This window comes from Callorhinus ursinus, unplaced genomic scaffold (assembly GCF_003265705.2).
Source record: "Callorhinus ursinus isolate GAN/ISIS: 27379988/994484 unplaced genomic scaffold, GSC_fseal_2.0 scaffold21, whole genome shotgun sequence".
In the NCBI taxonomy this organism is placed as follows: Eukaryota; Metazoa; Chordata; class Mammalia; order Carnivora; family Otariidae; genus Callorhinus; species Callorhinus ursinus.
In genome coordinates, this window is record NW_027397083.1 from 18391367 (window position 1) to 18412793 (window position 21427).

The 21427-nt window shown below is 38.7% G+C and overlaps 1 long non-coding RNA gene across 1 annotated transcript; it reads right to left on the bottom strand.

Moving 5' to 3' along the window:
• Positions 1-298: 298 nt before the first annotated feature.
• On the bottom strand, positions 299-5749 carry LOC141374759 (uncharacterized). Its single transcript, XR_012381887.1, has 3 exons — positions 5704-5749; positions 901-1131; positions 299-574 (listed from the first exon to the last, which is right to left on the bottom strand). It is a non-coding gene; the product is annotated as an uncharacterized lncRNA (long non-coding RNA).
• Positions 5750-21427: the final 15678 nt, after the last annotated feature.

Sequence of the window (21427 nt, forward strand, 5' to 3'; positions counted from 1 at the left end):
CAGTCAATCCAAAAGGATTTCACCTCTTTAGATCACAAGCTGGAGGCAAAGTCCTACTCCCCCTTACTCTTTTCTGCCCATTTCTCCACATCCTATTAATGTTAGCTGTATTTGTTTTTCAAAATGAGGGTGAACTTCTTCAGGGATGAAGAAGCCAAATCATGCAAGACAAGGATGTCAGTCAAACCTCTATGTGAATGAAGAAATTTCTCAAGGACAAAGATAGAATAAGGAAAAGGTGAGCCAGACACCAAAGGATTCATCTAACTTTCACTGTTTAACTCATCACTCCATAACTTAGTGGCAGAAAACCACAAATATTTATTATTTAGCTCATGTTCTGTCAGTTGGCTGGGATGACTAGAATAGCCAGAAAGGCTGGGACAGCTCTTCTGGTCTGGGAGGAAACCTCTGCTCTTTGTAGTTGGTTGGCAGCTCTGCTGGGTCTGGATGGTCTAGAGGAGCCTCACTTGTGGACCTGGTAGTTGGATCTCAACTGGTCTGCTTGTGTCTGCTCCATGTAGTTTCTCTCTCCCATCAGCTACACTCAGCCTGTTCACAAGGTAGAAGTGTTCTGAAAGAGACAGACAGAGAGAGAGAGAGAGAGAAAGCTACAAGGCATCTTAAGATCCTGCCTCAGAAGTAGCTTCGTGTTCTTTCAGCCTCATTCAATTGGACAAAAAAGTTACAGTGCCAGCACAGATTTAAAGGATAGGGAAAGAGACTCCACCTCTTGATGACAGGAGCTGCAAAGACTCTGTGGTCATTTGTGATCTACCACAGCGTGTAGGCAAGGATGTCAGTAGACTTTGTATGTGGTTGCTGAAATTTTCCTGGATGATGATAGAAGTCCCACATATATATGGAAGAAGGTGAGACAAGGGACAAAGTTTTTCTTACCTGTGGAAATGGAACAGGAGATGAGAAGCTGCCAGAAGAGAGAAGAGGATGGTAGAGACAGATGGAATAGGCTCTCAAATAACCACAGGTTTTTGGCATGGGATTTGGAAGTGAGGATGAGGACGTTCTTCCTGCCTCCTTGCTCCATAGTTCTTGGAATATCTCAGAAAGAGTGACCTCCACTCACGATGGCTACAGAGGAAGTACTATCTTCAAGGAAGAGCAGAGTTTCTGTCAAGAGAAGAGGAGACTCAATCCCCTTTAGAGAAAGAGGGGTTTGTCAGCAATGGACTGTGGAATTCTGGGGATACTATGCAAGGAGTTGGGAGAAGGAAAGGGAGGGAATGAATACGGGGCGGGTGTAGTAGATGGACAGAGGAATTTAGGTATTAGACCATGAAAGAAAAAATTTGCAATGATATCTAAAGATGACAGAGGTAGGAGGCAAGAAATAAACTAACCTCAAAGTTCTTAGTGGAAATTTGATCAAGGGGCAATTTTCATACTGACACTGACATTGGCCCTCATGTTTGGAGAATGTCAACGCCTGCCTGGATCCAGGTGTCACTGGGGGTCTGATGGGAAAGAAATGGGACAGATGCCGAGCAAGGCTCATCAGAGTTTACATTCCTGGGGCCTAATTGGGAAGAGCCTGATCTAGAACCGAGAGCCTCCTGTGACTTCCAGTCGGGTGCCCCTCAGCCTTCCCACTCACCAAGGAGGTGTTCTTTTTTTATCTTCACCTTCCACCTCTACCTCATCTCTCTCCCAGCAGCCCCTCCGTCATGACTTCCATCTTTTCTTCATTCCCATTGCTTGGCCTTCAGATCTCCTGGTGCCAAACCACAGCTCTCCTCTCCTCCCCACCATTCTCTGATCCTGCCACCCAACTTCACATTCTAAAATTAGTATTTCTAGGGATTAAAAGGTATAATCTTCCAGTGATAAAATAAATAAGTCACAGGGATGAAAAGTACCGCATAGGGAATATAGTCAATAAAAGTGTAATAACTTCGGTGACAGATGGTGGCTACATTTATTGCGGTGAGCATTTCATAATGTATATAATTGTCAAATCACTATGTTGTACATTTAAAACTAATACAATATTGTATGTTAATTATACTTCAATTATATATACTTCAATTATATATATATATATATATATATATATCTCACAAATTCTGGAAGTATATATATATACTTCAATATATATATAGATATATATATACTAAATTTATATATATATATATATATATATATATATATATATATATCTCACAAATTCTGGAAAGGGAGAAATAAAAAATACATCCATGGTCAACTAAAAAAAAAAGTTAGCATTTCTAACCCAGTACCCACATTTCCAGATTTTTGTCTCCAGAAGAAGGGGGTAAGAAATGGCACCTACTAAAAATAGGAAGAGGGGACACTTGCTCAATCCCACCCTCAATCTGCAAGTCTGCTGTTGCTGCTGAAAGAAAATGTCCCTAATTTTGCAAATCAAGAATGAAGTGACACCTATTAAGAAATATCAAATAAAATATTGAAATGTATTTAGATTTCATATCCTCAGGTTGAGGAAAGGCATAATATAACTGATTAGGGAAACCCTCGGGGTTTGTAGAAAAGGCTGCCTCTTTTAGTAAGCAGTGAATAAATACCAAAATGAAGTACTTAAAATTGGTTTACAATACACCTCCGCACAGAGCCAATAAATTAATAAAATCTGATAAGTTTTCAGATCCCTTGAGGGGTGAATATACAGCTTGCAATACAGCGAATTCACAGCCACATCACAAAACAGTGAAAGTTAATTTTTTTCATTCCCTATGTGGCAAGGCCCAGCTAATTTTTCACTGCCAACCCCCCTTTTAAAAAATATATAGTTCTCAGTACATATTGCTTAATAGTGATTTTCATGTCATCTTTTCTTTTTTTTCAGTTGCTTCTGAGGAATTCCAACTTACAAGTAAGAACTGCAGATGGTTTTTATCTTATTTGCAATATTTTCAGTGCACTCAGTAATCAGTGGGGTACACTGATTCTGGTGTTGGGCAGGGAAACATATACCCAGCTCCTATAACTGTTCATAACTTATTGTTCCCAAATGCACCACCCTGAAAATGTACCCCAATGGGCTTTGTTTGGGCTGTGTATTCCCCCTACCCAGTGTGCAGAAATCTGCACCGGAAATTCACCAGAAATCTGGAAAAGACCAATTAAAAGACAAATCCTTTTTTCCCATTCCAACAATGCTGACCAAAGCCACTGAACATAAGGTTGCATAAACACTGTAACTATTAAAATACATTTTAATATTGAACACAACATAATGTCCCCTGGAGGGGCCTATTTACAAACCTTTTAAAGACACATCATGCAGACAGCCCACCTGTATAATTCTAATAACCTCAGATATTTTGCATTAAAGCAATTCTGATGGTTAGTGCTTAGATGCTAACACAATAAAGTAATAGCATAAAGAAGCTCCCATCTTTATTTAGAGCACAAATTAAACACTTTGACAGAGGTAACAGCCCTCGGATCAGGGTCCACTCCCCAATAGGACATTTTAATTAATCTCCTTCTCTGATTACATAATGCTACTGTACACTCACTGATGCTTTCCAGAATCTCAACTTGGGAGTGGTCATCTCTCACAGAGGCCAATATGGGTGTCCTACAAAGGTCAGTGGAATGATATAGTCTTTGATTTATTGGTTTTCTGGCCAAACCAGATGGAGTAGGACATGATTCCTGTCCTCAAGTAGTTCCCCATCTAGTGAGGGAGCTTAAAAGAGGCATTGGGGCTCTTCAATATACTGGGTACATGGTCCAGTCTTTTGTCCTTTCTTTTCTCCTGTTTGTTTTTTCTTGTTTAGGAGCAAGCACTGATCTTAAATATTTGGGGAAAACATTTCAATTTTTTTACCTTGCATTTTACTTACAAAACATGTTTCCTTTCTTCATAGAGGAAGATTTCTTTCAAAAGAGGTGTTTTCATTTGGACAGCCACCACTTCAATACAAAACCAAACCAAACCCAGTAGTCTAACCAGACAGTAATATACAATGATTGGTCACATAAAAATAAACATCTTAGTTCATAAGTGAAACAGAGTTGTCACTCAGATGGAGGAAAAGCAAAACAGTTCTGTAATAGCAGCGAACCTTAGTTCTAATGATCTAAAATCTGCTGCCACATTTGTGGGCAGTTTGTTTCTATCTACATATCGATTTTATCTTTATTAGGGAAGTTGATGAAGTCTTTGATGTTCCAAAAACGCAATATGGAATGAATTAAACATCATTTTCAGAGTCATGTGTGCAGATCTGGACTTGAGGTTTTTTTTTTTAATCCAGCCGACCAGTGTCCAAAACAGTTTCATTATTATTAACATCTTCTCCCACAAATTTCTCTCCTAGCCTGATACTTCTTCCAGATTAATGGACTGGTAGCAGGGACTACTTTTTTTAAATGATGTTTTGATTAAAGCATCTGTTTATATTTCAACAAAACAAATAAAGTCAGGCATATTAAGGAATATGGTGCTTTAGGAACAAAGAAAACAACCAAGATTAGAGGAAAGTTAACTGTTCCCTTGGGAGAAACCCTAGTGGTTAAACTGTTTCATCAGCAACAATACAGAAATTGTTTTAATGGTGTTTCGGACATCTTCTTCTTGACAAAAATAATACCCATGCTCACAAAACACAAAGGTTGAAATCAAGGCTCTCCATTTGGAAGGCTGGCATTTATTATGTGTAATATTTCATAAAGCCTGTTAAAGCCAATGTGTGAGGATATAGAAACTTATGATGTACCTTCATACTGGATCAAACGTTTTTCATGCTAAACTGACTAGTATCATTGAGAACAATTAATAATATTCAGGATCTGGAGAGAGGTTCCCTTTGTAGTGCTAGGTTCTTGGGCAAAAACCACATTGCAAAGCTTACTTAATAGCAAATAGCAGTTGAAGAGAAATCACACAGGGGAACAAAACTGAAGTCCTCTATAAATAAGCAAAATTGTACCTACGGAGTTTGCGTTTGCTTTTCCGTCCCAATTAAAAACACAACATTCCTTTCTTTCCGTTTTGATTTTCCAGGCCAGTTTCAAAATTTAACTTTCTTAAATATTTTTCCAGGGGGTAGAGAGAAGCATTTTCCTCACTTACTAAAATCTGATGCAGCCTTTTTTTGTCCTTTAAAAACTATAGCCCCTCAATGCATAATACTGCCATCACTGAGAGACCGACTACCTTGGAGAAACTTCAAGATTTGTCACAACAGCAAACTCCATCCTGTGCATGGTAAGGTATAAACAGACAGGGCAGGGTCCACCTCAGGCAGAACATCCCTGTTAGAGGCTTTCAGGTTTTTTTCTCCCTCCGTCTAAACTGCAGATTGGTGTCCTTCCCTTAAACGCTTTGGTTTGCCTTGATAAAGGCTGTTTGTTACAGCCCGTGTTGGGGGCAGAAGTTCCTTGGTAAAACTCGTCATTATTTATGTACAAGAAAGGGAAACCTTGTCTATTAAATTAATTAGAATGTGACCTGAAAAGGAATATTTTTGATCAGTGAAAACAGAAGTCTTCGGGTAAAGGGGAAAAAAGACAGAAAGGTTCAAAATACAGAGCTGCATTGTTTGCAGAAAGCCTGCTGCTTGCTTTATGCCTAGCCGAACCACGCCAGGAGCCCTCTTGAATTTCTACAAGAATACAGTTTCAGATCATCTGCATTCAGGGCCAGAGTCATGGCCCTGGAACCGATAATTGCCTCTGACAGGATTTAATTACCTTCTCTAGGACCTTTTCTCTGTTTGATTGGAGACCACCCCCTGCCTCCGATCAAATCAGACAGTAATAACACGCTAAAGCGCTGCAGCCAATCACGAGTCAAGTCTGAACAGTGACCTTGCTGAGTCGAAGCTGATTGGTGGTGTCAGCCTTGTCAACGATGTCAGGGAGCCGTCAGACAAGAAAGAGCGAGGGGGGAGCGGAGGAGAGCGAGGGGAGATAAGAGAACAGCATTCATGCTAATGGAGGCTGTCAGCATTCAAGGCTCCAGGCCGCCTTACCAGCGGCCTTGCACAAAAACAAAAATATTAGAGAACTCATACAAGTCTAAAATATTCAGAAGGGGCACATTTTCGCTCCTCCACTTTGGGGCATCTATTCAAGGTATAATTCACATGCAATTCAGATCCAGTGACAGATACACGCACATGATGTGACAGAATAATTTTCATGAAAAGAAAAAGCCCCACCAAACTTAGCCAGATGAATGGGGGGGGGGGGGGGGAGCGGTGGCAGGGGAAGGTTAGGGATAAACTACTGCTACATGACTTTTTGTTGTCATTTTTCTTTTTTGAAACCGGAGGATTTAGAATGCTGGTATTTAAGATGCACCACAAAACTCTGCTTTTAATATTAACCTGACTTTGCAGTCACTACATTATTTATGACCACTTTAGTGTGGGATATAAGCCCACCTATAATCTTAACAAAGAATAATACATTCATTAAATGGCCAATCTTTATGTACATATAATTTTAAGATAATTTATAGTAATGGCATAACTGGTGATCTGCAAAAAAATAGTTTAACTAAGCTATAAAATTTGGTTAACCTCTCTTCCATTGGGGGAAAAAAAGGCACTTTTCCCCAGAAAAACAACACCATGGCATCAGTGAGCTATAATATACAGAAAGTCTGTTACAAAAGAGTAATGAAAGGAGATTTGGGAGAGAAGTAGAACACATTATTAGAACTGTACCAATTTGGAGTTTAATGTATTCATTATATTTGTCTATAAATAACCTTCTCCATAACATTTGTTTCTGACTCACCTACCTTCTTTACAAATATAACAACTTATATGAAAAAAATATATTTATAGAGGTGTTTTAGAGTTTCTCTTAATTTAGAGACTAAAAGTCTCTTATATTTAATAGAAATGGAGTATCTATTATGAGTCACAGTATTTTTCATAAATCTTTCAATCTTTTAAGAAAACTGTGGCCTAGTAAGAAAACTCTCACAAAGGAAGGGACACTTTGTTATGTGATTCCTGGACCTTACTAAAAAGAATATTGCTTTTAAAAATAGAATCAGCTGATTCAAGTTTAAGGAAAACTTCTGCCACATGTCTACAAATATACATTCCTTTGAGCCGTTTCCAGCTTTTCCAAGGAATTCTACTTAAACAGCATTGCACAAGTCAATTTGGTATTTTTGACTTCTGTTCTATTCTTTAGCTTTTAAATACCTCTCCCTCAATAAAACGGGTTCTTAAATTAAGAGTAGAATCTTATGCTATATATCTATAATTTTTCCCTTTATTGTGATGGAATTTAAAAGACAGTTTAATTAAGATATATAGAAATCATATTTTTCTACAATGGATTGACATTTATAATGGACTTGATGATGTAATTATTTCAACTTCTAAGAGATTTGAAAGAACCTACAGGGATGCAGTCTATTTTGAAAAGATTGCTTATTTTCAGAGTCCCATGGTTAAAACAACTCATTTAGGAAAAAAATGTATCTTACACAGAAAGTCAGAGGCTTAGAGTCTGGCTCCAGCTTTGCTATTGACAAGCTGTCCAATTTGGGACAAGTCACTTTGTCTTCATGAGTTTTGGTTTCCTCAGCTATAAAAGGTAGTTAACATGAGGTTACCTAAAGAATTAAAAGTGTGTAGAGTACAAGTATAATTAGCATGTGGACATCATAACAGAGGCATCTCACTTCTTGGGAACACTCCTCAGGGTTGATGAGTTTCTCTCTGCTTCCACCCCCGCCAGCCCCATCCTGTCACACACTCTTACCACCACCCACCCAATACACACACACACATACACACACACACATTTTAATGAATATTGAGAGGTACGTAACAAGTAGTCATTATCATTGTCAGACCGAGAACACAAATTTGCTAAATCCCTTATCCCTAGGTTCTTTCGGACCCCACATTTTGCCACTTGAAGCTAACACATTTTTGGTACTCACATAAGTGCTGATCCCTTACTGTGCTGGAGTTAAGTATATTTCATTGGTAGACTGCATGTGCATCATGCAATCTCACTTGGGTAAGGGAGCAGATGTGCAAGAATGCTTTTAAAAGAGACTGTGCAAAAGTAAACAGTCCTAGTCTCTAAATGATTACCATCAATTTGAATTATTGGCCACTTTGGCTACTAGCCCAAATACTAAGTCTAGAATACATGGAACTCTGAAAATGAGGACAAAGTTTATTTAGCTATTTTTAAGGTATTTATTTAGCTAGTTTTAAGGCATAACAGAATAGTATGTGCATATTCCAAACATAAGAAAGTTCCTTATGTCTCAAAGCAGATAATCAATAACATTTTATTTCAATGGAGGATACTACACTTTCCAAAAACACTTTACCCCCAATTGTGAAGGGAAGGGCAAATTTTCATTCTGTCCTCCTGCTATCACATCTTCAGCCAGTTCAGATCAGAGCAGCAGCTCCAGAAAAGAAAGGAGAGAAGCTAATAGCATGCCTTATTTCATTTCTTTAGCAACACCATTCTGGCCCTGGAAAGGTGAATAATTGATACCCATCTGACTCTACCTAATTAAGTCCGCATTTGCTTGTTCTGTTCATTTGAAAACGCTTCCTTTTAGAGAACATAGCCTTTGCTTATCTTCACAGTTTATATTTCTTAAATGGACATTGTTGGAATTAAAGAGATTCTGTCTTAGCTTTGAAAAGCTGTTCCCTTTTTGTGCTAATCGTTAGGAATCAGGGACAAAGCTTACTATTTTTTAGATGGGAGACAGAATATTAACCAATTGCTAGGTGTAGATTCTTATAAAAAAGATAGTCAAGTCTCCCGTAATTCTAGATTATGTCCTTTTTTTCCTGGAGAGATGAAAAAAAGGTCTTTTGGTCCTTTAAAAACTGAATACACACCAAAAATTGAGAGAGAGACAGAGACAGAGGCAAAGGCAGAGAAATTAAGGAGAAGACATACACCAACCTTAGGTTATATCTCAGTTGCTGTTTCAGAATGATCTTTGCATAATCTGAGTTACACAACAGAGTGACTCTAATTGCAAATTCAATCACTCCTTGACTGAGGCTCAGAAATCAATTCCCAGTAAAATATGACACTCAGTCACTCAAAAACAATAGAATAGTCAATATTCCACCATCAGCAGTCTAGTTAGGACCTATTTCAATACAATACAAATTCAGTTCTTTTACTCTATTGGGCAAATCTCTTCTATTCCGTGCAACCTTGACTAACACTACCGATAATTAAAACCATGATGGAAAGTTAAATAAAATCATGAGATTTCCAAGACTTGTAGAGAGAATTTCACTCAAAGACTTCTGATCTCAGACTTTTGATCTTTTCGTCAATTTGTATCGATTGTCAACTTCATTTGTGTCCTCATGGCTTGGCAATTTAAATTCAGACAGGGACCATCCACGGGAGGGGGAGAGTAATGTGGATTGGGGACAAGAGACAAGAAGGGTAAAAATCTATGTCCAATTAAATGCTCTAGAATCTGGGCACCTGGGTGGCTCAGATGGTTGAGCGTCTGCCTTTGGCTCAGGTTGTGATCCCAGAGTCCTGGAATCGAGTCCCACATTGGGTTCCCTGCTCCTTGGGAGCCTGCTTCTCCCTCTGCCTCTCTCTCTCTCTCTCTCTCTCTTCCCCCGTCTCTCATGAATAAATAAATAAAATCTTTAAAAAAAATAAATAAATAAATGCTCTAGAATCTGATCTCAGATTGTAGAGCCCTGGAGTTTACTGCACTTCCAGCAACTGAATGAAAATTGCAATATAATTTTTCAATAGACCCCATTTTGGCATCATTTTTTTCTAGCTCCAAAAGACTAGGGTAGAGAAAAGATAGAACCCAGACAGAGAATTAGAAACTAAATCTAGATAGAAAACAGGCAAACAGATAGTTTTGAGTTAGTGATTATTTCTAAAACTGAAATTCCCAAGTTTTAACTTCTAGTGCTGATTTTACTTCTTAGTTGGTGACCTTATCAAGTTACCTGCTGAAAAAATCTGTTTCACTTTCTCAACCCTGGATCCCAGATATTAAGGCACGATTCTTATTTTTTGGCTTGAACTTTTACTATCTCTAAATGAAGTACCCAAGGCTTATACTGTTTCCTCACATTACTATTGTTACTATTATAACAATATTGTTGTTTGCCTATATGTTTGGGAAGAGGGTGTTTCTAAAAAGAATACATCTGATTAAGTGCACTGTTTATTTACCTCAGAATCCACATTTTAAAAGAGCAGCCCACAAAAGGCTTGGAAATGCATCCAAAATGAGAAATTCCAGTCAACTGATTACTCAGCTGGCAAAATGGAAATTTCAAGTTGCATAGACAGCTAATTGTGGCCTGCCTCTGGAATGACAGGTCTATAATTTTTAGTTTTGTGTGCATTGAAAGCCAGTCACCTTGACACTCAGTGCTCCATTATCCACCGGCCACCAACCATATGACGATGTTCAAGGAGTGACAGGCACTTTCCATTATGGGTGATGAAACACACTGTGTTTTATTTGGATAAAGCTGTCCCGAGGGGGGGAAAAAATCCAGGTGCCTACTCCCCCAGAGCATCAATGACACTGAAACACCTTTAATTCTAGAGAATCAACTTCTTTGTTCTTGTGTAATTACAACCATCAGTTACTCTTGGTTTTCTTTGCCAACATCCTTAAAGTGCCTTACTGTGTCACGGTCCACGGTCCTAGCCTTTTAAATATAAATTTTCCCTCTTAATGTCAAGAGCTCTCCCCATTAAATTATATTATGTTAGAAGAACTTGAAACCTGGTTCAAGCCTTCATCGCAAAGAAAGCATAAGATGTTTGTTCTTTGCCCTTTTCCCCCTCAAAGCTATTTCTATTGTTCCGAGGTTTCATGGGTTGGGGAAATATTATTGAAGCAGGAGCCAGGTGATGAAATTGTAATCAGGGTTGTGAACTAAATTTTGGCTGTTGATTTTGCAAAAATCTATCACCTCTCTGAGCCTCAAATTAATAATCTTTCTCGAATTAGTCATCTTTAAAATAGAAAGGCTGAACCAGATGTTCTCTTCATTCCCCCTTTCCCTGAAAGTCTCTGTTTCTATATTAATATTGTTTACCTTAGGGTGCCTGGGTGGCTCAGTCGGTTAAGTGTCTGCTTTTGGCTCAGGTCATGATGTCTTTAGCTCAGGTCATGATTCCAGACTGCTGGGATCGAGTCCCACATCTGGCTCCCTACCCAGGAAGGAGTCTGCTTCTCTGCCCCTCCCCTGGCTCATGAGCACTCTTTCTCCCTCTCTTTCTCTCCCTCTGTCAAATAAATAAATAAGATCTTAAAAAAAAATTGTTCACCTTAAAGAAACAAAAGAGCCAGTTATTTTACCAGCAAAATGAGTTTACTTGGGAAAAGAAAAAGAATTACAATTTGGGACAAGCGAACTATGGTAAGCTATATACAAGTCTGGAAAACAAAGGGGAGGGGCTTGCTTTTGTAGGGAATAGGCAGAAGCTGAGAGGGACTGTTTCACTGAGTTCTCATTGGCTGCGCTGTTGTTAGGCGAGGAGAAATTTTTCCTTGCTCCAGCTGTTTGTAAACTAAACTTCTTGCTGTTGGAGAATGTGTGGTATGCTAATTACGGTGAATGGTAGTGTGTAAGAGGTCCCCCTTCAGGGCTTCCCAACTTCGTTTTAAATGAGATTTCCTTTATTTTCGCAGTGTTAAGATCTTGATCATAATATTTTCCTGGCTGCAAAAAGCACCAAACTTCATTTGTCAAATGGAGCAGTGAGGATATATTCATCTGCAAGTAATAATAGCAACTAACTGTGACTTAAACAGAAAAGACAATGATCTTACCTAACAGGAAGTTTGGAGGCATATTGTTCAAGGTTCTGCTCAGCAGCTCAATATTGCTCTCAAAAGCCCAGGCTCTTCAGTCCTTCATATGCAGGGGTTTCATCCTTTGATGTCATTTACTGGTTATAAAATGGCTGTAGCAGCTCTAGGCATCAAAGCCTCAACAAAGATGAACCTGGAGGACATTAGGCTAAGTAAATAAGCCAGGCAAAGAAAGAAAAAAACTGTATTGATCCCTTGCATGTGGAATCGAAAAAAATCATACTCAAAGAACCACAGAGTATGATGGTGGTTGCCAGTGGCTGGTGGGTGGGAAAATAGATGTTGGTCAAAGGGTACAAATTTTCCATTATAGGATGATTAAGTTCTGGTGATTATAGATAATAATACTGTATTGTACATCTGAATGTTGTTAAGAGAGTAAATCTTAAGTGTTCTTAGCACAGGCACACATACACACAGATAAAATAACTGTGGGAGATGATGGATGTATTAATTGACTTGATTGTGCTAATCATTTCAGCATATATACATAAAATCATCACATTGTACACTTTCAAAAAAACCACATTTTACAACCTAAATATATGCAATTTTTATTTGTCAGTCATACTTCACTAGAGCTGGAAAAATATATTTTAAAAAAATTTAATAAAACACTATGGCTACAAAAAATAAAGTCTCTTCCCCCAAAAATTCCTAACAAGGAAGGGAAAGACTGAAAAAAGGACTCTCCAATTACCAGGAAGTAAAAACTTATCCAGAGGCCTTGAGGCGGGCTGAATAATACCCACCATATCCATGTCTTAGTCCCCAGAACCTGTGAATATTACCTTATATGGCAAAAGGCTTTTGCAGATATGATTAAGTATCTTGAGATGGGGGATTATGAATGGGCCCTAAATGTAATCACGAGTGTCCCTATGCGACAGAGGCGGAGGGAGATTTGACACAGAAGAGAAATAGATGATACAATGACTGGCGGGAGGTTGAAACCATGTGAGGAAGGAATCATAAGCCAAGAACAAAGGTGGCCTCCGGAAGCTAGAAAAGGCAAAGGAACTAAGTCTCTCCTGGAGTCACTAGTGGGAAGAGCCCTCCTAATACCTCCACGTCAGCCCAGTGAGACGTATTCCAGAATTTGGGCCTCCAGAACTTTAAGAGAATACAGTTGTTCATTAAAGCACTGAGTTTGTAACATTTTGTTACAGCAGTGAAGGGAAACTTACATCTGATTGGCCAGATACAGGCCATATGTAAGCCACTCCTCAACACAAGGGAGGCTGGGATAATAAGTAGCCAGCAAACAGGAAGAAAATAGACACAACTGTATTAGACCTACCTTAATTCACCTGGGGCTGGATATATTGTTGAACTCAAACTGGAGCCCTTTCAGCATATAAGAAGTGGGGAGGGGTGGAGAAAATTAGGAGAGTCCACCATATTCCCTCCCAATATTTATTAAGTGCCTAGTCACTCAGCTTAAATCTTCAGCGACTTGCAAAGCTCTCCTTGGTCTGACCCTTGCTTATCTTTTCAGCCTATCTCCCATCACTCTCTAAAGATCCAGCCTTACTGGTTTTTCAGCTTTTGTCACAAACTAGGCTTTCTTTCTCAAAGTCACCCCACCATTCAGTTTGCTTTCCATGAAAACCTCCCCCCCTCCACATCATCGCCCCTCCCACACTCTTGGCTTAGCTAAATTCGGCTTCAACTGTCAGCTCAAACAGAAATTCCTCAACAATGTCCCCCCTACCCCTAACCTCTTACTAAATTAGCAAACTTGTTACATGCTACCTTAGCATCTTTTATATAATACATCAGCCTGAAAACTATCTGTTTGATACTCTGTCTTCCACCAGGCTGGGATACCCCCTGGTTCTAACAATAGGAGAGCATCCTTAGGGGAGGTCTAGACCAGGAAATCGGGTCAGTCCTGTTGGTTCATGGGGAAGCAAAACATAAAGAAGGCAACATAACTCTTTCCTATCTGTCTCACTGCTATGATGTGAGTGTTTGTGTCCCCCCACCCCCAACATTCATAGGTTGAAATCCTAATGTCTAACGGCATAGTATTAGGACGTGGAGCCTTAAGGAAGTTCGTAGGTCATGAGAGTGAAGCCCTTGTAAATAAGATCAGTGTCTTTGTAAAGGAGGCCACAGAAAGTTTGCTAGCCCCCTGTGAAATAATAGAAAATACATATATTGGTCTCTGCCCCTGGTTCCTGGCACAGAGTTCCTAAAACTTTTGTAAGTTCTTGAGTGACAAGAGCACTAGGAGCATCTTTTGTTCCAATATCTGATCTTTGACCTGGTTCCTGACACAGAACTTCTAAAGGCCTTGGAATCTCCTGGGTGATGGGAGTGTCTTTTGTTCTAATCAGGCAACTCATGGTATGCTCCTGGATAGCTTCAGGATGGGCCCGGCTGGTCACCAGAAAGATCAAACACATCCATGTACCAGGAGGGTAGAGCACACCCCAACTTTATGGGGAAAGAAGTTCCTGCACTTGGGACACTTCCAGACCTCACCCTATGTATCTCTTCTTCTGGCTGTTCTTCCACATCCTGTATTATATAATAAACTGGTAAATATAAGTAAGTGTTTCCCTGCGTTCTGTGTTTGTTCTAGAAAGTAATCCAATTCAAGGGAGGCGAGGTTCATGGGAACCTCTGATTTATAGCCAAGTCAGACAGAAGTTGGAGGTGACCTGGGGACCTCTTACTTGAGATTGGTATCTGAAGTGGGGGCGCGGTCTCTTAGGACTCATCTCTCAACTTGTAGAGTCTGTGCTAACTCCAATTAGAGTCAAAATTGAATTGAATTGTAGAACACCCAGCTGGTGTCACAGAGAATTGCTTGGAGTAGGGAAAAAAAATCCATACATCTGGTGTCCGAAGGGTTGTGAATCTGGCAGTAGTGTGTGAGGAAAGGAGAAACGCAGAAGTGAGTTTTTCCTTTATACCCCCCTTCCACCATGTGAAGACACATAGAGAAGGCACCCATTATGAGCCAGGAAGAGGGCTTTCACCAGAATGAAACCAAACTGGTGCTTTGATCTTGAACTTCTCAGCCTCCAGAACTGTGAGAAATAAATTTCTGTTGCTTGAGATACTCAATCTGTGGCATTTTGTTATAGCAGCCTGGACAGATTAAGATACTCACCCTGTGAGCACTATTTCCATTATGTATCAGACATTCTAACTTTTGGTTTGTACTGCTTTCTTTGACGTCTTTTTATCATAGTCCCCACCAGTATGTCAATATATTACCTTGAAATTGTTGCAAAAGAACCACTTTCAGAGAATGTGCTAAGAGGTGAAGTGTTGAAAACTGTCCCCTCTACCCAAGCAGTCAAAGCTCCACCTGCCTTATTGACCACTTTATGCACAGAGCTAGGCACAATGTATTCTTTGGAGAAATTGTATTTATTAAATGAAAGCACCAAGCTAATTACCAGAGCTGGGCAAGTAAACAAGATGGACCTTTGGCAAGGTGGTCAAACCCATCAAATTGCACAGAACTATGCTTCTTTAAAATTTGGTCCATTAACCATTTGTATCAGGATCACTCACCTACAGTGCTTGTTTAAAAGGAATATTCTGGGGCCCCACCCTAGACTTACTGAATCAGATTTTCTCTTGGGGTAGTACTCTTGATGATTTTAGACCAAGAAAAGTTCAAGAACCATTGCCACAAACTGAAAACAAAAATAAGTAATTCTATTTTTTTTCCATCCAAAAAATTTGTTCTCATTGGATCACTTCTAATCATTTTAAAGCTTCACACAGATGCTCCCCCTTTCTTCCCTGTATATTTAGTACAATGCTTTACACACACCATACTCAATTAGATAGTGCATCAACAGAGCGATTTCAGGATCTTCATCTATTCCTTCATGCAAGTATAGAACTAACATACATTTATACCACAGGAGAGCTCACACTTAGGGAATTGTGTTTCATATAATTTCTTACAATTAATGAACAAGTCCTATCAGTTTTAATGGTGTTATCTCAGGCCTACATTTTGGTGTAAATTATTTATTCTACTAATTTAATGGCAAACAGTCACCAAGGAGAGCTTAAGGCAGTAATTTCACACATATATTGGTTATGGGTTAATTATTTAGGGTCACAACCAGCTTTGCAACAATGAACTCTCCTGGGCAGACCCCAAAAAATACATTCTTCAGCTTTAAAAAAAAAAGTTTAATGTTTTGAAGTTTCTCATGCTAAGGTTTATGTAACTTCTGAGTTCTACTGAACTGAAATTTTAGGAAAGAAACTAAGGAATGTTTTTGTCAAGCAAAAGACAAAGAAGATACCAGATGAAGGAAGAAAGGGAAAGCATGTTTACAAAAAAAAAAAAAATTATATGAGCGTTCTGAAAATTAGTGGTGGTTTAGATCGAAGAATTATGGGAATTAAAAATTAAACGCCCAAATTTTAGAGCATGGCATATTTTTTAAAGTCCCTTAAATTTCTCTGTTTGTAAGATATAGACTTAATATTTATAGTATCTCATGCTCAATTCAAATCATTCATTTATTTGATCATAATAGATGGTCAAAAAACCCCACAACTATTTTGATATAACAGTGGTTCTCAAACACTATGAAGTGACACTGGTGTGCTCTGAATCTTTCATAGTTATGTGCCAAAGTTGGATCATTTGGAGAATTTCATTTTATTAATCCTAAGTAGGATATATACAATGAGCTCAGATGAGGTGTTGAAGAGCTCATGAAAACGTGGTATATTGTAGGATAAGAACTGTGAGGAGTAAAAGATGAAATAGTAAGCCACCGCCTTTGAGAAATTGTGCATTTACCAAAAAGCTTGAGAAGTTTGCCTCCTGAGTGTATAAATCAGTGAGTTGAACAACTCTCTCAGGTAATAACACAAGGCTGAAGTGCTACCCAATGAACACAGTTATATTGATAGATATGAGTTAATGCCTTTGACTATTCTGCCAAAAATTCTATGCTCAAAACCCTAAAAGTTGAGACCCACTGCCATACAGAGTGATAAATAAGGGCTATGGCACAGATATGCACAAGTATTTGGGGACATAGAAGAGGAACCTTTATTCTGTTTGGGTTTGCCAGCAAAGGGGTTTTCCTTGAGGAATTGAGATTGTGAAGAACATGATGCAATTTATGGGGGGCAATTAGTTTATTTTCCTTTCTCACTACGAAAATAGTGAGCAGAAAGTCAAGCAGTTCCTTTCAGAAGGGAACACTCAATGTGTTGGGGAAGATAAAGGATTTCTGTTTGAATTGTCAAAGATCCCACAACCCCATCACTTGAATGTCCACATCATCTTCATCTGCTTTCCCTTCCATAATAATTAGGCATATATTCCCTTGTCTTCGAAAGCTAAGAGATGCGTTAGATTAGCAGGACAACATTTCACCTTTGCAAATCTGGGTCCACTTAAGCAATGTGTAGAACGCAAACTTTCAACAGCTGATGCCCATATAAATCCAAAAATTTTCATATCTATTTCATTCTCTCTCTCTTTTTAAAAGATTTTATTTATTTATTTGAAAGAGAGAGAGAGAATGAGAGAGAGCACATGAGATGGAGGAGGGTCAGAGGGAGAAGCAGACTCCCTGCCAAGCAGGGACCCCAATGCGAAACTCAATCCCAGGACTCCAGGATCATGACCTGAGCTGGAGGCAGTCGCTTAGCCAACTGAGCCACCCAGGCACCCTCTATTTCATTCTCTTGATTCATGATCTTCAGAAAATCTTTTTAGTTCTGCTACTCCAATGAGATCATTATTTTCTTCCTTTTCCCTTTGCTCCACTCAACACTTTGAATCTCAACCCTACGAACCCCCTACTTTAAAGCCCAGTAACCATCCAGGGGTTCCTGGGTGGCTCCAGTGGGTGAAGCGATTTTTATTTTGGATCAGGTCATGATCTCAGTGTCATGAGATCATGCCCTTATATGCCTGCACTCAGCAGGAATCTGCTTCTCTTCTTCTCCCTCTCCCTCTGCCCCTCCCCCTGCTCATGCGCTCTTATGCACCCTCTCTCTCTCTCAACCTCTCTCTCTCTAATAAATAAATAAATAAATCTTTTAAAAAAAGCCCAGTAGCCATTTGTACCTCCATCCCTCTCACTCATACTCACAGAAAGTTTCTGTGAAGATCTGAAATAGTCTAGTCTCTGATGAGCAACTTGTGAGCTCTGCAGTTGATATGGCATCTCTGGAGCTTTTCCATATTCATGTCTCATTTAGATTTTTTGCTCATGGGCAAATTCGCATTTTTCAGAAACTGATTAAAGGGTTAAAAAAAAAGTGAACTATCACCTAGTTCCCTGTGAGAGAACAGGTTTTCAGTTTTCTGAATATCTATCATTGTGACTTACTATAGAATTAACTATCTATATAATTTTCCCATTCCCTAAAATAGCATCAATATTTTATCTCCTGGGACTTTAAATATCTTATAATGGGTAGTGGGATCATATAAGATTTTAGCATCTATGGAATTTTAGACCTAAAATGGAATGTAGTCCTTTGATGAGCAACTGTTGGTCTCAGAGGATGACTCTTGCCCACCTTCTCCATAGGATCTAAGATCCAATTTCAGCATGAATAATTGGAAAAGTGCCTCCATATTTGTTCCTCTCTAGTATATTCAGTTTAAATTATAAATATGTATTTTCCTGAGATGTGACAAAATAATTTTCATTTTAAATGAAAAACAAATGTGTCTTTTTAACATGTTTTTTTTCCTGAATGGCCCCTTAATTTAAAAAAAAATTGCTATTGAGGATGCAGACTAAAGTATCTACATACAACGAAACTGAGCCTCTACAAAGTAAATGACTTGACTTCTGACATCTGGTCTGTATGTAAGGAGATTTAAAGTCTTCATCCTAACAGTAAGTTTTGAAAGCTGAACAAACTTAGAAATCAACAACTCATATTTGTCAGAGAAGTCAGGTGACAGGGCAAATCACTGCCCGCCCCCCAAATTGGAAAGACAGATGGCAGTACAGAGAATCACAACTTAACTGAGTACAAACTTACAAGCAGAACCCTACACAGGGACCAATATCAGGATAGGAAAACCTGAACTATAATTGACAAATTGCTGGAGGCTAAGTGTGGACAAACCTAAGAGAGAAAAACTACAGAGGGACCCAGTCAGAGGGAAGCTCTTACACTTTTGTTCCACTTTTAGGAGCTCTAAAGGGTCCCCCTAGTCAATATCAGGGAAAAAATCCCCTGAGCTTTCAGGAGGGGAGGGAAAGAGAGACAATTTTGAAATATGCTACAGCACTCTTTCCTTCTAAATAAGGCCTGCCGTCAGAAGAAATTATTTTACCAGAACATAAACTGCTGGGGTGATGTCAGATGCCCGGGGGAAAGAGGGAAATACCCAACTCCAGCCCCTTCTAGCCATCCACATAGGGGAATGGAAATACACAATTCAAGCCCCCACCAACCATTTTGTTCTACTTAAAGGGGGGCAGGGGGCACCTGAAAAGCACTAGTGAAGTTCATAGCCCAGGGCCACAGCCTCACCAAAGCACTGAGACCGAATCATAGTACTATAGAAGGCTTCATCTTCCCACCCCACCTTACCACCACATTACTAAAGGCCTATTTACTGCAGTTCCTTTTACATGTCTGCCTTTTAACAAAAATTTACAAAGCATACTAAAAGACAAAACATACACATGCACACAAAACAAACAAAACAAACAAAAAAACCTATTATAGTTTAAGGAGCCTAAACAAGCATCAAAACTAGAGCCAAAAATGGCAAGAACATTGGCATTATCAGACCAGGAATTTTTTTTCAAGCTATGATTAACATGATAAGAGCTTTAATGGAGAAAGTAGATAATATGCAGAAACAGATGGATTATTTAAACGGAGAGATGGAAATTTTAAGAATCAAAAAGAAATGCTAGAGATCACAAACACTGTAACAGAAATGAAGAATGCCTTTGATGGGCTCATTGAATCTCTGAGGGTGGGGATATGACATTAGAAACTACCAAACTTAAGAAATAAGGAGAAAAAAGACTCAAAGAAAAAGAACACAATATCCAAGAACTGTGGGACAACTACAAAATGTGTAATAATACCTATAACTGGAATACCAGTCAGAGAAGAAAGACAGAAAGGAACAGAAGCAATATTTGAAATAATAATGACTGAGAATTTCCCCAAATTAATGTCAGACACGAAACCAAAGATCTGTGAAGCTTGGAGAACACCAAGCAGGATAAATGCTAAGAAATTACACCTAGGCATATATATCACATTAGAACTTCAGAAAATCAAAGATCAAGAAGCAATTTTCTGGGGGGAAAAATAAGCAGAGGAAAAAATTACCTTACCTACAGAGGAGCAAAGAAAACAATTATATCTGACTCCTCAGAAATCATGAAAGCAAGAAGAAAGTGAGTGAAATATTTAAAGTGTTGAGAGAAAAAAAACCTAGAATTCTGTGCCCTTCAAAATTATCCTTCAAAAGTGAAGGAGAAAGATGTTTTCAAATTACAATAACTGAGGGAATTTTGTGCCAGTAGACTTGCCTTAAAAGAAATGTTAAAAGAAATTCTTCAGAGAAAATGAAAATAATATAGGTCAAGAAACATAGATCTGCATAAATAAAGATGAACATTAGAGAGTGAATAAGTAAAGGTAAAATAATTTTTGTATTCTTAATTGATCTATCAAGTAACTGTTCAAAATAATAATAGCAACAATGTATTTGATTATGTATGTTTATGCATATATATATGCTTATTTATAAGTGAAATGAATGATAGTGATGATACAGGGATATAAAAGAGGAATTAGAAATATTTTGTTAGTATATGTGAAGAAATATAGTGTCATTTGAAAGTGGACTTGGATTAGTTATAAATGTATATTGCAAACTTTTGCAACCGCTAAAAAAGTTAAGAAAAAAGAAATACAATTGATATGCCAAGAGAGGAAAGAAAAGGGAATCATATAAAATGTTCAGTTAAAACCATAAAGGGCAAAGGGGCGCCTGGGTGGCTCAGTCCTTAAGTGTCTGCCTTTGGCTGGGGTCATGATCCCAGGACCCTGGGATCGAGCCTCATATTGGGCTCCCTGCTCAGCGGAAAGCCTGCTTCTCCCTCTCCCACTCCCCCTGCTTGTGTGTGTCTCTCTATGTCAAATAAATAAACAAAATCTAAAAACAAAAACAAACAAAAAAGACCATTAAAAAAAAAACATAAAAGCAGAACAAGTAGAGGAAGACAAAAATAGGAACAAGGAACAATGGCAACAAATAGAAAAGAGTAGTGAATATGGTAGATATTAATCCAACTGTATCAATAATCACCTTAAAAGGCAATTGTCTAAATACACCAATTAAAAGACAGGAGATTGTTAGAGTGGGTAAAAAAACAATATCCAGGGTGCCTGGGTGGCTCAGTTGGTTAAGCGACTGCCTTCGGCTCAGGTCATGATCCTGGAGTCCCGGGGTCGAGTCCCACATAGGGCTCCCTGCTCGGCAGGGAGTCTGCTTCTCCCTCTGACCTTCTTCCCTCTCATGCTCTCTATCTCTCATTCTCTCTCTCTCGAATAAATAAATAAAATCTTTAAAAAAAAATA